Genomic DNA, 13,907 nt, shown 5'->3' with positions numbered 1-13,907 from the left:
GCTGCTCAGAGTCACATCCAGCCTGGCTTCCACCACCTCCCTGGGCAACCTGTGCCAGTGTCTCACCACCCTCATGGGGAAGAATTTCTTAACATCCAATCTGAATCTACCCTTTTCTAATTTAGCTCCATTCTCCCTAATCCTCCTAGATCACTCCCTGGCACCCTAAAAAGTCCCTCCCCAGCTTTGTTGTAGCCCCACTTCAGATACTGGGAGGCCACAATTAGGTCTCTTCAGAGCCTTCTCCTCTCCAGACTGAACAGCCCCAGCTCCCTCAGTCTGTCCTCATAGGAGAGGTGCACCAGACTGTTGCAATGCAAGGAAGTTGCCTTCTCCCTGTTGACCACTTGTATGTGGATCTCAGTTTTGCAAACATGAGGTGGTGATGCAGGCATAGAATTGTTTGAGTTAGAAAGGACCTTTCAAGTTCATCTAGTCCAACTCCCCTTGCAGTGATCAGGGACATCTTCACAGGACAAGTTGTTCGGAGCCCCATCCAACCTCACCTGGAATATTTTCAGGGATAGGGCATCTCTCTGGGCAACCTGGGCCAGTGTTTCACCACCCTCATCAGACCTCTCTTCTCCTTTCCAAACCCCCTTTGCTACTCTCCCCACAAAGGAGGTGGCACCATGAAGGTATGCAGCTGCTTTCTTGCACTGGGGAAAGATCAATCTTGAAAGTTTACAAGGACTTCATCCTCCATTAGGCAACTATGTGAATGGAGAAAGCTCCACCAGCTGTAAGTTATGAGGACTTCTGTTCCTGAACAGAAACTATGAGTGGCTTAAAGGTAAAGAGGGCAGATTTGGATTAGATGTAAGGAATAAATTCTTTACTATGAGGGTGAAACAGGTTGCTCAGAGAAGTTGTGGATGCTTCATCCCTGGAAGCACTCAAGGCTAGGTTGGATGGGGCTTCAAGAAACCCAATCTAGTGGAAATTGCCCATGCCAGAAGAGTTGGAACTAGATGAGATTTAAGGTCCCTTCCCACCAAAACTTTTCTATGATTCAATAATGAAATTCTGCATACAGTGTGCTGAAGTTTGGAACACACATAAAGGGACTCTATTTGTTCTGTAGAAGCCCCATCCCTGGAAACACTGCGGGTCAAACTGGATGGGGCTCTGAGCAACATGATCTACTTGAAGATGTCTCTGCTGACTGTAAGGGTGTTGGATGATGACTTTTAAATGTCCTTTCCAACCCAAACTACTCAATGTTTCTATGATTTGGTTAGTAGTCCCTAATACCTTACCCTTCCAACCACTTGTCCAGCTTCTTCTCCAGGTCACCCATTCACCTCCTTCTCCAGGTCACCCATTCACCTCCTTCTCCAGGTCACACATCCACCTTCACAGATTTTTTGCTGAACCTAGTCCATGATGACTTCAGATTCTGTCTGCTTATTTTTGGACTGAAATAGTATTTGAAGAAGTATCTCTACAGATTTGTCCATTTTGCCCTAGGCATGCAGATTGTGAAGATAGTTTGCTAACCTAGGTGGTCCTTTGCTAAGCCTTCACCTTGGGCATCCATTTTCATGTCCTACATGAGACCATTCCACAAACTTATCAATTCTCCCAACTCTTTTATCAAGAAGTGGATGGCCTCCATCCTTTTGCTGGAAAAACTAAGGATGGCCTCCATCCTTTTGCTGGAGAAACTGTGGATGGCCTCCATTCTTTTCCTAGAGAAACTGTGGATGGCCTCCATCCTTTTGCTAGATAAACTGTGGATGGCCTCCATCCTTTTGCTAGAGAAACTGTGGCTAGCCTCCATCCTCTGCCTAGAGAAACTGTGGCTGGCCTCCATCCTCTGCCTAGAGAAACTGTGGCTGGCCTCCATCCTCTGCCTAGAGAAACTGTGGCTGGCTTCCATCCTCTGCCTAGAGAAACTGTGGGTGGCTTCCATCCTCTGCCTAGAGAAACTGTGGATGGCCTCCATGCTTTTGCTAGAAAAACTGTGGCTGGCCTCCATCCCTTGCCTAGAGACACTTCAGCAGAAGCCAGGAGTAAAAGGCAAAGGCTTTTTTTGCCTTCTGCAGAAGAAAAAGGCAAATGCTCCTTGTTTTTAAGATTGGGGAAAACACCTCTGTGGGACAGTGATTTGCACACCATGTCTCAGAAGCCTTTTGTGCAGCCCGCGTGAACACAGTGTGAGCAATTTATGTGCATCCTCTACCCCCCAGCCAGAGGTTTTATTGCCAGCACCATTGCTGGTAAACGACTCTTAAGGTCACACATTGCATTTTCATCATCTACAAATCACTTTGTAAAGGCATTTTACTGCCCCTTAACCCCATAAAACTACTGGATTTGGTGTGAGAGACACAGGCAGCTTTTTCCCATTAAGGAGACTGCACCCAGTAAAATGCAGCAGAGGCATTAACTGTATTTCCACATTGATATTTGGTCACCCCATTCCCTACAGAAGAAAGAAAAAAAATAGGCACAATTAATATGTCTGTGGCTCAAATTTCACAGAATCACAGAAACATTCAGGTTAGAAAAGACCCTCAGGATCACCAAGTGCAACCCAGAACCCTACTCTACAAAGTTCACCCCTAAACCATAGCCCCAAGCACCACATCCAAACCACCTTCAAAAACATCCAGGGTTGGCCATTCAACCACCTCTCTACCCAGCTCATTCCAATGCCTGACCACTCTAGCTGGGACAAAATATTTCCTTCTGTCCAGTCTAAACCTACCCAGTGGCAGCTTGAGGCCATTCCCTCTTGTTCTATCACTAATTACCTGTGAGAAGAGCCCAGCAGCAGCCTCTCCACAATGTCCTTTCAGGTAGCTGCAGACAGCAATGAGGTCTCCCCTCAGCCTCCTCTTTTCCAAACTAACCATCCCCAGCTCCTTCAGTTGCTCTTCATCAGATTTATTCTTCAGGCCCTTCACAGCTTCCTTGCCCTCCTCTGCACTGGCTCCAGCACCTCCACATCTCTGTTGTATTGAGTGCCCAAACCTGGACATAAAACTCAAGGTGTGGCCTCACCAGAGCTGAGTACCAGGGCATGATCACTTCCCTACTCCTGCTTGACACAGCATTTCTGATACAGGCCAGGATGCCACTGGCTTTCTTGACCACCTGGGCACACTGCTGGCTCAGTTGCTTAAATTTAAGGCTATGTGGCAATTACAGACCTCCTAAAGTCAAAACAAAACTAAAAATCTAAAATTGATGAGCATTCTTCACATGAAGTCATTTCCCTTTACCTGATGTAGTTTTTCATATAAGCACCAACCAGCTGCCTGGTGCTGGACCAGCATCTCTGCCAAAGACAGGCAGCTTGCTTACCCACAACAAACCCAAAAGCTGGGAGCCATAGTTAACAAAATCCATTTTTAATGGAACCCTTAGTAGTAGTAGTATCAGTCAGGGTTGGAAGGGACCACAAGGATCATCTAGTTCCAACCTCCCTGCCATGGGCAGGGACACCCCACACTAGATCAGGCTGGCCACAGCCTCATCCAGCCTGAGCTTAAACACCTCCAGGGATGGGGCCTCAACCACCTTCCTGGACAACCCATTCCAGGGCTTCACCACTCTCATGGGGAAGAACTTCCTCCTCACCTCCAGCCTGAATCTCCCCACCTCCAGCTTCATTCCATTCCCCCTAGTCCTATCACTACCTGAGATCCTGAGAAGTCCCTCCCCAGCCTTCTTGTAGGCCCCCTTCAGATACTGGAAGGCCACAATTAGGTCACCTCTCAGCCTTCTCTTCTCCAGACTGAACAGCCCCAACTCCTTCAGTCTGCCCTCATAGGAGAGGTGCTCCAGCCCTCTGTTCATCCTCGTGGCCCTTCTCTGGACACACTCCAGCAGGTCCAGATCCCTCTTGTAATAGGGGCTCCAGAACTGGAGGCAGTACTCCAGGTGGGGTCTCACCAGGGCTGAGCAGAGGGGGAGAATCCCCTCCCTTGACCTGCTGGCCACACTTCTCTTGATGCAGCCCAGGCTCTGATTGGCTTTCCGGGCTGCAAGTGCACACTGAGAGCTCCTGTTGAGCTTCTTGACACTTGAACGTGTCCAGAGAAGGGCAACAAGGCTGGTGAGAGGCCTTGAGCACAAGCCCTATGAGGAGAGGCTGAGGGAGCTGGGATTGTTTAGCCTGGAGAAGAGAAGGATCAGAGGCGACCTCATTGCCCTCTACAACTACCTGAAGGGTGGTTGTAGCCAGGTGGGGGTTGGTCTCTTCTCCCAGGCAACCAGCACCAGAACAAGGGGACACAGTCTCAAGTTGTGTCAGGGGAGGTTTAGACTCGAGGTGAGGAAAAAGTTCTTCACTGAGCGAGTCATTCGTCATTGGAATGGGCTGCCCAGGGAGGTGGTGGAGTCGCCGTCCCTGGAGGTGTTCAAGGGGAGATTGGACGTGGCGCTTGGTGCTATGATCTAGTTGTGGGGTCTGTTGGAACAGGTTGGACTTGGTGATCCTTGGGGTCTCTTCCAACCTTAGTTACTGTGATACTGTGATACTGTGATACTGTGATACTGTGATTCTTGTCCACCAGCACCCCCAAGTCTCTCTCCTCAGGGCTGCTTTCCAGCCAGTCCCTGCCCAGCCTGGATTTGTGCCTGGGATTGCCTCGACCCAGATGCAGGACCCTGCCCTTGGTCTTGTTGAACCTCATGAGGTTGGCTTGTGCCCACCTCTCCAGCCTGTCAAGGTCCCTCTGGATGGCATCCCTTCCCTCCAGCGTGTCTGCTGCACCACACAGCTTGGTGTCAACCCTTCTCAATGTGAAGTGGATAACATGTGAAAGAAAGCCCCTTCTAAGGCCACATAGAAATATATGATAGAATCATAGAATGGTTTGGGTTGGAAAGGACCTTAAAGACCATCTTGTTCCAACACCCTGCCAAGAGCAGGGGTACCTTCCACTAGCTCAGGCTGCTCAATGTCTGCTTCAACCTGACATGGGATATTTCCAGGGACAGAGCATCCACAGCCTCTCTGGGCAAACTGTTTCAGTGCTCCAGCACCTTCACTGTAAAGAATTTCTTCCTTACATCTAATCTAAATTTCCCCTCTTTCAGTTTAAAGCCATTAATCCTTGTCCTAGCACTACAATCCCTGATAAAAAGTCCCTCCTTATCTTTTCTGGAGGCCTCCTTTAGGTATTAAAAGCTCTCTATAAAGTCTGCCCAGAGCTCAATGATCACATGGTCTTAGCCTGTCCTCACAGCAAAAGATTTCCAGCCCCCTAATCATCTTTGTTATCTCCTCTGTATCTGCTCAAACAAGCCTGTGTCTTTTCTGTGCTGAGGATCCCAGAGCCAGAGCCAGCACTGCAGGTGAGGTCTCACCAGTGCAGACCAGAGGGGCAGAATCCCCTCCCTCCACCTGCTGCCCATGCTGCTGGGGGTGCAGCGCAGGAGATGGTTGGTTCTGGGCTGCAAGGGCACATGCCCCTGTGCAGTGTATGTAGAATGTGCTGTCCATGCAATAAAGTACCTGTAAGAAAAATAAGAAGCACCAAGAATGCAAGAATTAGTTCCTGTGCCAAAATCCTGCTTAGTTTCTTTCTTTTATGGTTTTATTCTTCTAGCTGCCAGAGTTCAGGAGGTCCATATGAAATCTAATCCCACTGCTCACCATTCCTTGATCATTCCATGTAAGAAATAGATCTGACTTGCTTTTGCAAGCTGTGGCTACTGCTTTGCTTGCAATGGCTGGTGACTCTCTGGTGGGATTTGGATTTTGAAGCAGGTTTCTGTGTACAAAGGACTGATGGTTAGGGTCTGTCTTCTGATGGCTTTCTGGATATGAAATCTCTTCACTATGAGCCAAACAAGCTGTAAAGCTGTCCCAAGCTCAGAGTATGAACATAGCTACAGTGCACATCTCTACATGTCCTGATCCAACAAGGCAAACATCTTCTCTGGCTTTGCCAGCTGCAACTGTACTCAGCACTGGTGAGGCCTCACCTCGAGCACTGTGTGCAGCTCTGGGCCCCTTAATTCAGGAAGGGTATTGAGGTGCTGGAGCAGGTCTAGGGGAGAGCAGTGAGACTGGTGAGTGGGCTGGAGGGAATGTCTGATGAGCTGAAGGAGCTGGGGTTCAGCCTGGAGAAGAGGAGACTTAGAGGGGACCTTATCACTCTCTACAACTACCTAAAAGGAAGTTGTAGTCAGGTGGTGGTCAGGCTCTTCTCCCAGGCAACTTGTGACAGGACAAGAGAACACAGTCTCAAGCTGTGCCAAGGGAGGTTTAGGTTGGATGTTAGGAAGAAGTTCTTCACAGAAAGAGTGATTGCCCATTGGAATGTGCTGCCCAGGCAGGTGGTGGAGTCACCATGCCTGGAAGTGTTTAAGAAGAGCCTGGATGAAGCACTTGGTGCCATGGTTTAGTTGATGAGATGGTGTTGGGTGATAGGCTGGACTCAATGACCTTGAAGGTCTTTTCCAGCCTGGTTGATTCTGTATTCTGAAGCTAGTGACAGGACAAGAGGGCATGGTATGAAGCTGTGCCAGGGGAGGTTTAGGTTGGATAGTAGGAAGCACTTCCTCACAGAAAGGCTGATTAGGCGCTGGAATGGACTGCCCAAGGATGTGGTGGAATCTTTAAGAGAAGATTGGATGTGGCATGGTTTAGCTGATGTTGTGGTGTTAGGTCACAGGCTGGACTTGATGATCCCAGAGGTCTTTTCCAGCCTCAACAATTCTGTGATTCTGTGATTAACTGTGATTTGAACAGTGTCAGTTGTCCCTATCTCTATCATCTTCTGCCAACCCAAAACCTCCACTCTTTCACTGCTTACAGTCTCTAGGTTAGAGTCTTTCTACCTGTAGTTGCTGACTGGTTTCTTTAGACTCTTAATTAACCTGGTTGTCTTCTGGAGTCCCTGCCTTCTTCCAGAGCCTTCTGGAATTTCAAAGATGTTGCAGCCCAGTTTGGTGGTGTGAAATTTGGGGTTAAAAGACACGCTCTGTCATTCCTCATTCTGCATGGGGTACAATTAGCATGCAAGCAAATCTCCTGATGTACTTGGTAATTCCAGGGAGTCACAGCAGATGGGGCTGGTCTTGTGCTGCTGGGAGCCCACAATGTAGCTCTGTGGATGGTCTACCTCCTCCCTCAGAGGGAGCACCACCAGCAATTTGGGAAGCTTTCCAAGCAAGATAGGCAGAAGGGCTTGAAAAATCCAACCAGGTGGCTGCAGTAACCAGCCTGCTCTGACTTTCCATTTCAAGGGTGGTCTTGCATGAAACCAACACTGAGGTGTTCAAACCCATGAGACAAGCAATGAAATATGGGTGGTTTTGCTGTGTTTTCATAAATACTGGTAGAAATTGTTTTGCTGTCTGCTTACTTATGACAAAAGAAAAGTTATAGAATTGTAGAATCATTTTTGTTGGAAAAGACCTTCAAGATCGACTCCACTCTGGTGAGACCCCACCTGGAGTACTCTGTCCAGTTCTGGAGCCTCTATTACAGGAAGGTTCTGGAGGTGCTGGGATGTGTCCAGAGAAGGGCCACAAGGATGAACAGAGGGCTGGAGCACCTTTCCTATGAGGAAAGACTGAGAGAGCTGGGGCTGTTCAGTCTGGAGAAGAGAAGGCTCCAAGAAGACCTTATTGTGGCCTTCCAGTATCTGAAAAGGACCTACAAGAAAGCCGGAGAGAGACTTTTTAGGGTGTCAGGGAGTGATAGGACTAGGGGGAATGGAACAGTACTAGAAATGGGTATCTTGAGACTGGATGTTAAGAAGATGTTTTTCACCATGAGGGTGATGAGACACAGGAAAAGGTTGCCCAGGGAGGTGATGGAAGCCTCATCCCTGGAGGTTTTAAGTCCAGGCTGGATGTGGCTGTGAGCAACCTGCTGTAGTGTGAGGTGTCCCTGCCCATGGCAGGAGTGTTGGAACTAGATGATCCTTGAGGTCCCTTCCAACCCTGACAATTTTGTGATTCTGTCATCATCAAGTCCAACTGTTAACCCAGCACTGCCAGGTCACCACTAAACCACTTCCCTCATCCCTCTTAGGCTGTGCCAGGGGAGGTTTAGGCTGGAGGTTAGGAGGAAGCTCTACACAGAGAGAGTGATTGCCCATTGGAATGGGCTGCCCAGGGAGGTGGTGGAGTCACCATCATTGAAGGTGTTCAGGAGGAGACTTGATGGGGTGCTTGGTGCCATGGTTTAGTTGATTAGGTGGTGTTGGATGGACACGATGGCCTTGAAGGTTTCTTCCAACCTGGTCTGGTCTATTCTATTCTATTCTATTCTATTCTATTCTATTCTATTCTAATCACCATGTCTGAATATCTTTTAAATCCCTGCATGGATGATGACTCCAACACTTCCCTGGGCAGCTTATTCCCCAGATCCAGGGGCTTCCTGTTCTCAGGATTCTTTTGACATCTGGGAGTATCTTTTCTCCTGGTGTGAGGCTGCTACCCTCGTGGCTGGCACCTAAGGAACAAAGACCAATATAAAGATGTTCTGCATTGTGTCACAAGCATTGCCAGCGTGAATTTTTTTCTTTACCATTATGGTTTTCCCTCGTGTCCATTCCTTTAAGGCTTTCAAACACACTCCTGATGCAGTACACTTCTCCCTTAAGCAGTCATATCACAAACTCCTTCAAGATGCTATTAACTAAGCTGCAAAGTAGCCTTCCTCCATATCCCCTTCATTCAGTAACCAAGACAACCCTCAGCAGACAAGCAAATGCAGTGTGTCAAAAGGGCAGAGGTGCTCAGATCTGGTGTGGCAGTGAAGGAAAAGCAGCATTACTCCCCTTTCATTCAGTGTTTCTGAAGATCAGGCGTGCTATTTCAAGTGGTGGGGCTTGTCTTGACACATCAGTGTCACTTTGGCTAGCACAGAGCTTTAGCACAGACACATTTCTGCTGGGAAAACTGCATCTCACAGAATCACAGAATGTTAAGGGCTGAAAGGGACCTCAAAAGATCATTCAGTCCAACCCCCCTGCCAGAGGAGGATCACCTAGAGCAGATCACACAGGAATGCATCCAGGTGGGTTTTGAATATCTCCTGTTCCAGTGCTCCCTAACCCTCACAGTGAAAATATTTTTCCTCATGTTTATCTGGATCTTTACATTTGTGTGAATTACTACTGTATGAGAAAAGAACACATTTTTACTGGGATTAAACACTTAGAATCATAGAATCATAGGGATTGGAAGGAACCTCTAGATATCATTGAATCCAACCCCCCTGCCAAAGCAGGATCACCTAGGGAAGGTCACACAGGAATGCATCCAGGCAGGTATTAAATCTCTTCAGAGAAGGAGACTCCAAAACCTCTCTGGGCAGCCTTTTCCTGTGCTCTGTCACCCTCAGAGTAAAGAAGTTTCTCCTTATGTTGAGGTGAAACTTCCTGCATTCCAGTTTGTGTCTATTGCCACTTGTCCTATTACAGGACACCGCTGGAAAGAGACTGGCACCTTCTTAACACACACCCTTCAGATACTTATGAACAATAAGATCTCCTTTCAGTCTTCTCCACACTAAACAGCTCCAGTTTTCTCAGCCTTTCCTCATAAGAGAGATGTTCCATTCCCTTAATCATCCTTGTAGCCCTCTCTTGGACAGTCTCTAGCACATCCTTGCCACTCATGAATTGGGTAGCCCAGAACTGGACACAATGCTCCAGATGTGGTCTCACCAAGGCAGAGTAGAGGGGAAAGAGACCCTTCCTCGACCTGCTGTCCACACCCTTATTAATACACCCCAGGACAGTGCACTTCTTTGCACTGTCTCCATATTAACAGTGGGGTTTGATGATCTTAGAGGGTTTTCCCAACCTGAATGAGTCTGTGATTCTAGAATTTCTAATTGTGCCACACCTTGAGTCCTGTGTCCAGTTCTGGGCCCCTCAGTTTAGGAAGGAGGTTGACTTGCTGGATTGTGTCCAGAGAAGGCCAACAAAGTTGGTGAGGGGTTTGGAGCACAAGCCCTGTGAGGAGAGGCTGAGGGAGCTGGGGTTGCTTAACCTGGAGAAGAGGAGGCTCAGGGGAGACCTTATTGCTCTCTACAACTACCTGAAGGGAGGTTGTAGCCAGGTGGGGGCTGGTCTCTTCTCTCAAGCAACCAGCACCAGAACAAGAGGACACAGTCTCAAGCTGTGCCAAGGGACGTTTAGGCTGGAGGTTAGGAAGAAGTTCTACACAGAGAGAGTGATTGCCCATTGGAATGGGCTGCCCAGGGAGGTGGTGGAGTCACCATCATTGGAGGTGTTTAGGAGGAGATTTGATAGGGTGCTTAGTTGCGTGGTTTAGTTGATTAGATGGTGTTGGATGACAGGTTGGATGTGATGATCTCAAAGTTCTCTTCCAACCTGGTTTATTCTATTCTACTCTACTCTACTCTACTCTACTCTACTCTACTCTACTCTACTCTACTCTACTCTACTCTACTCTACTGTATTCTATTCTATTCTACTCTATTCTAATATCTGTGCAGATTACAACAGTCCCATGTCCAGCTGGTACACAGGAATGAGTTGCAGACTGGATCTCTGTAAGGTCATGAAAGGGCAGGAGACTGAAGTAAAGAAAGTAAAGAGAAAGAATCTTCCCAGAGCACAGAAGATGAAGCTGGAACTCTGAAAGAGAATTTGACAGGCTGCATATGAAAAGTGAAAGAGATTTTTGTCACAGATTGTCAAGCATTGGAACAGGCTGCCCAGGGAGGTGGTGGAGTCACCTGGATACATGTGAACACAGAACGTCGGGACATGGTTTAGTGGACATGGTGGTCTCAGGTTGATTGGACTTGATGACCTTAGAGATCTTTTCCAACCTTCTATGGTGGACAAATCCTAGTTTGTTTCACCCCAAAATCACAAGCAGCTAAACAGATGAGGTGATAAGGTTGGTTTTAGGCTTCTTTGAACAGCCTTTCTGAGCCAAGATGAAAAACTTCCCTTCCAGTTTACCTTTCTCTGAATGATCTTTTCTTTTTTCTTCCTCCCCTTTATCAGTACTGTATGTTGGAATTCAAAGTGTGTCCTTGGGGGAAATCATTGTGATCTTGAAAAGGCTGCATGCCTCAGAGGCCCTCAGAGGCAGAAGGATGTAGGGTGCAGATATCTGATTACTTCCACCTGTGGCATAGTTCTGCAGCTCTCCTGCTCATCAGCTGGGACACTCCTCTCATGAATCAAATCAAACAGCTCTTTGCCTTCACCCAGGGAATAAAGCTTACAAGTGACTGAAGCAGAATTTCCATCAGCACCATGTGGTAATGCCACAGCAGATACCAGCACCAGCAGTAGCTCTGCTCCCCTGGTTCTGCTGCACATTCCTGCTGCTCTCCCTGCTCCTTCACTGACTGCCTGGTGAGCCAGTTCAGTGGCTAAACCATCAAAACACTTCCAAAAACACATGAAAATGTTGCTGCTGGGTTAACTGCCTGAGCTGGTTCACCATGAGATCAAATAGAAGGATGGGAGTACTCAGCTTTGCTGTATTGTCCAGCCACAGGCACCAGCTGGCACCAGCACCCCTCCCAAACTGTGCTGAGAGAATGAGTTGGAGTTCCCTTAGTCCCATCTTTCTAACAGAACACTATGCATTTAAAGGAAAATGTCCCAAATCTCTGCTTCTGGTGGCTAAGGACAAGTTATTTCCATCTTGCCTCCTGTTACTCACTAAAGAACTCTTTGCTTCATCCTTAGATATCTTGGGGGCACGAGTGACTGTTGGCAGATTTAGAGTGTCTCTCACGGCATTCAGCAAAGCCAAGTGCAAGATCCTGCACCTGGCTCAGGGCAATCCCAAGCATAAATACAGGCTGGATGGAGAGCAGCTCTGAAAAGGACTTGGGGCTACTGGTGGGTGAAAAGCTGGACATGAGCCAGCAATGTGCACCCGCAGCCCTGGACTGCATGCAAAGCCGTGTGGGCAGCAGAGGTGTGCCCCTCTGCTCTGTTGAAACCCCACCTGCAGTGCTGGGTCAAGCTCTGGGGTCCTCAGTACAGGAGAGGCATGGACCAGATGGAGCAGATCCAGAGGAGGCCACAAAAATTATCTGAGGACTGGAATCCCTCTTCTGTGAGGACAGGCTGAGAGTTGTGGTTGTTCAGTCTGGATAAGGCACTGGTCAGATCTCATGGCAGGCTTGTAATACCTAAAGGAGACCCTCAGGAAAGGTGGGGAGGGACACTTTATCACAGGCTATAGTGACAGGATAAGGAATCATGATGTTAAAATGAAGGATGGTAGATTTAGATTAGTTGTAAGGAAGAAGTTCTTTACAGTGAAGGTGGTGAGGCACTGGAATAGGTTGCCCAGGGAGGTTGTGGATGCCCCCTCCCTGGAGTATTCCAGGCTGGATGTGACTTCAAGTAACCTAATCTAGCAGAAGGTGTCCCTGCCCATGTCAGTTCAAAGTAGTTGATCTCTAAGGTCCTTACCAACTTAAACCATCCCATGAGTCTATGAGCTCCCAGTGTGACATCAGTGCAATCTCTGTAGTCCCAGCACCCAAAGGAAGACTTCTTAGTCCAACAGCACTAAATTAGATGCTACCACCCTAAACCCTCTAATTCCTCCTGGTTTTATTTTTCCTCTGTCTGGTTTTCCATATTTGTGCATCTTATGCTTCCTCTGTCATCTTCCTTTGCAGGGGGGACTAGGGGGAATGGAATGAAGCTGGAGGTGGGGAGATTCAGGCTGGACATGAGGAGGAAGTTCTTCCCCATGAGAGTGGTGAAGCCCTGGAATGAGTTGTCCAGGCAGGTGGTTGGGGCCCTGTTCCTGGAGGTGTTTAAGCCCAGGCTGGATGAGGCTCTGGCCAGCCTGATCTAGTGTGGGGTGTCCCTGCCCATGGCAGGGGGGTTGGAACTAGATGATCCTTGTGGTCCCTTCCAACCCTGACTGACACTATGATACTATGATACTGTGATTTCTTTCCTTTGCATTCAGGACAGGACCCCGCCATGGGGCTAAAAAGCTCACTCTTCATTTCCTGTTCCACTTCTGCTTCTTAGCAGATTTTTCAATCACATCCCACGTGGTGACCATCAGCTTTTTGTGTGAGACCTTCCACGCAGTGCTGTGGCACAGCATTGGGGTGGGTGACGCCCGGGGCCAGCCTAATCTGCTTGTAACGTCACAGGATTGCTGGCTTCTCCGCTTGCCCCGTGATGGTAATGCTGGGGGAATCACAGATTAAATCTTCTATCTCCCTGTTTGTCTATATCCTTAAAACCCACTCCTGAGCCCAGAGGTCCCAAGCAGTCAACAACAAGCTCTTTGCCAAAAGCCAGGGATGAGGTCAAACATCACTAGGGAGCTGAGCCTCTTTGCTCTGCCACCCTGCAGACCTGATTAAATCCATCATTCTTACTCCTGGATTCTCTCAGCAGTAAATGAGGAAATGTGGGGATGAGTGCCACGTTTGTAGGTTGTGTTTTCACTGCTGTCAGTATCAAAGTTACAAGGAGAGTGAGTGGTGCATTTATTGCTGAATTATTTACCAATTTCTCTTGCGTCTCTGCCTTTGCTTCAGGAAGCCTTTGTGCATAGCATGTTACCTTGGCTGACAGCTGGTGCCTGTTGTGCTGTGAGAAATTGGGAAGAGACTCTCTTTATTTATGAAACAGGGAAAATAATTAGGCTTGCTGACTGCTAGCATGTGTGCTTCTTGCACTGCCACTTGTTGGGTAAGCAGAAATTCAAGCTCCGCTTCTTTCCTTTCCCCACCTTCATTTGGCGCAGCTGAAGATGAGGAAAGAATAGAGATGAGCAGTCATAACTCTCCCTTAGGTTGCACAGCTGTGGATTCAAGAGAAGCTGCATTAAAAACTGAGCAGGGTACACTCATGTAATGGAGAGCTGGACTGAACCAGACACGTGATATCTCGAGGTGATGAGATGTGCTTTTAGTAGAGCACAGACATTATACTGCCCGCAGGATTCAG

Source organism: Dryobates pubescens, chromosome 10, assembly GCF_014839835.1.
Source record: "Dryobates pubescens isolate bDryPub1 chromosome 10, bDryPub1.pri, whole genome shotgun sequence".
NCBI classification, from domain to species: Eukaryota; Metazoa; Chordata; class Aves; order Piciformes; family Picidae; genus Dryobates; species Dryobates pubescens.
The sequence above is the reverse complement of the archived record's forward strand: the minus strand, read 5'-3'. Positions refer to the sequence as shown.